The sequence below is a fragment of the Halyomorpha halys genome, unplaced genomic scaffold (genome assembly GCF_000696795.3).
Source record: "Halyomorpha halys isolate HHAL.00 unplaced genomic scaffold, Hhal_1.1 Scaffold321.1, whole genome shotgun sequence".
Classification (NCBI taxonomy): Eukaryota; Metazoa; Arthropoda; class Insecta; order Hemiptera; family Pentatomidae; genus Halyomorpha; species Halyomorpha halys.
Window position 1 is genome coordinate 827,828 of NW_027115809.1, and position 2,807 is coordinate 830,634.

Sequence of the window (2,807 nt, forward strand, 5' to 3'; positions counted from 1 at the left end):
CCTTTGTATCTTTTTATTTTTATTTCTATTATTTTATCTTAACTTAGTTTCATTTTGTATCTTTTTAGCCCTGATGAAGCCCTACAAAGTGGGGCGAAACGTTGGAAAATAAAATAGTTGTAAACTATTTTCGTTTCACTTGTGACCGCAACCCTGACCATCTTCCTATATATCAATTTTTACGGTCAACTACATATACATATATAAAAATATACATATTTAGCTCTCCTATTGCATTTTATTTTAATGTCTTGTATTTAATTTGTATTGTATTAATAATTTTATTTTCATCATTTTAGAAACCATCTGCCCAGATTTTTTAATTTTTTAGAGATTCTAGCGGATTTTCTGAGCAACTCATTTTATAATCTTTCTTTCCAAAACTTCTTGTTATTGCTTAATTCTAAGTTTTGATTAAAGTAATATATTACAACATGCCTAAAGTGGAAGTTTGGCCACTGAGTGCCTGGTTGATATTCTAACTGGTGAGAAAGAGAATCAAGATGAGCTAATTTTCAACTGTCATTACATTATTATTATTGTCACCAATTGCTTTATTAGTTATAAAAACGTCCAATACAATACTAACACAATCAAAACACAAATTATGAGCAAGTAACCTAACACGAGAACAGACTCTCAATCATGTTATATGTTGTATTGTTTTAACATGGTAAAAGAATGAATCCTTTCTCCATTTAATATGAGTTTTTCCAATTTAACATGTTAAACTAAAGATCATGAATACCTCTACTATCTAATTTGTTTGCCACTCAAAATTACAGGATGTTATTATCACAACTCATCTGGGAGGTGTTGGGGGTGGGCTTTTCTTCCTTTATTTTCAACCCTCTCTGCTCCAGTTCTTCCTCATCAGCTGACTCGCTGTCCACTGCTTCTTCCTTTTTTCTTCTTGGATTTCTTCTCTTCATACAGGACTTCTGTCTGCTATTCTACTGTTGTCTCTTCCTAATATATGTACTACAACTCTGGAACCCCTCTTCCTCTTCTCTCCCTGTCCTTTATTTCCCCTTTTCTTTCCACCAATCTTTTTGGAATTTTCTTCAGTCGTTTCATTAGCTGATTGTATTTTGGGGAGGAGAAAAAGGTTTCTATAAATAAGGAAGGACAATGCTGTTATTTGTTTGATAGGGTTCAAATCTGTTCTGCCCTATTAATTAGCATAATTAAGTAATAGTAAGTAGTATTTACCAAGGGCTGGTGGTTCCTTTACCATTTAAGCTTGCTCTTAGTGATACCAAAAGAGTCAAGCCTCTAAGCCCACCTGAAATTGGCAATAATTGAGAAGTAGAATTAGATAGTAGAGGTATTCATGATCTTTAGTTTAACATGTTAAATTGGAAAAACTCATATTAAATGGAGAAAGGATTCATTCTTTTACCATGTTAAAACAATACAACATATAACATGATTGAGAGTCTGTTGAATGTAGAATGTCGTCAGGCAACAGACCAGATGAGCTCATCACCATCTTGTTTGTTGTCATGTTAGGTTACTTGCTCGTAGTTTGTGTTTTGATTGTGTTAGTATTGTATTGGACGTTTTTATAACTAATAAAGCAATTGGTGACAATAATAATAATGTAATGACAGTTGAAAATTAGCTCATCTTGATTCTCTTTCTCACCAGTTAGAATATCAACTAGGCACTCAGTGGCCAAACTTCTACTTTAGGCATGTTGTAATAAAGTACTTTAATCAAAACTTAGAAGTAAGCAATAACAAGAAGTTTTGGAAAGAAAGATTATAAAATGAGTTGCTCAGAAAATCCGCTAGAATCTCTTAAGCATTTAACGCTTAACATGACTTTACATAGGGCTGCTCACAATCCTATACTTAAAACATTTAACATGGTGAAACATTTTACATTTAACACATCATGAATAATAGAGTCTTATAGAATAACAATTGCAGCCCCAGTATTCTCAATTTTATATCATATCAGTATTAATATTTAACCTTAAGGATTATGTGACCTCTCTTTCAAGCTGCATTGCATCTGTAAAATATCTGGATATTTTATATTTTCTTAATCATCAAGTATTAATTAGAATAATGAAGTTAATTCTGGAATTAACTTAATTATTCTATGCCCTAAAACCTGATTTAATAAATAAAATATCTAGCATCCCACCTTCATTTAGTTTTAAGTAAACTAGTGAATATAATACCTTTTGAAAAGATTTCCAAAGTTTATTGTAACCAATTGCATCTAGTATACAATTGCTGGAAAATCTGTAGTATCTATCTTTTGATTTAAATAGATTTCCAAGAACAGTAGTTTGGTTCCTATATATAGTGTAATACATAATATAGATATATAATAAATGCTTGTTTCTAGAAACCCCACCTATCCCTAGAAAGACGAATAGCCAGAAATGTAGCATATCATTATTATAAATTTTTATTCTAATTATTTCACAGCACTTATATCATTTACATCCTTTAATAATTCTATGGTCATACTTTATTTAACTTTCCTCAGGTTAATTAGTTGATATTATTGTATGAAGGATAGGATGGTTCAGGTATTTTGATTGCCTCCCAAACCATCTTAGTGTTAATTCTCTTTTTGTTTTTCTTAATAATAATATTTTTATCATTATCCATATTTATATTTTTCCTTATCCTTAACATTAGTTTTATTGTTGTTAATGTATACCATATTTGATAGATTAGTTGTTGTTTTTTTTTTTAAATTTATTTTAATATTTTTTTAAAATTTATTAAAATAAATGTACGAATACTTTAATAAAGGGGACATATTGTCATCTAGAAAAAGAAAAA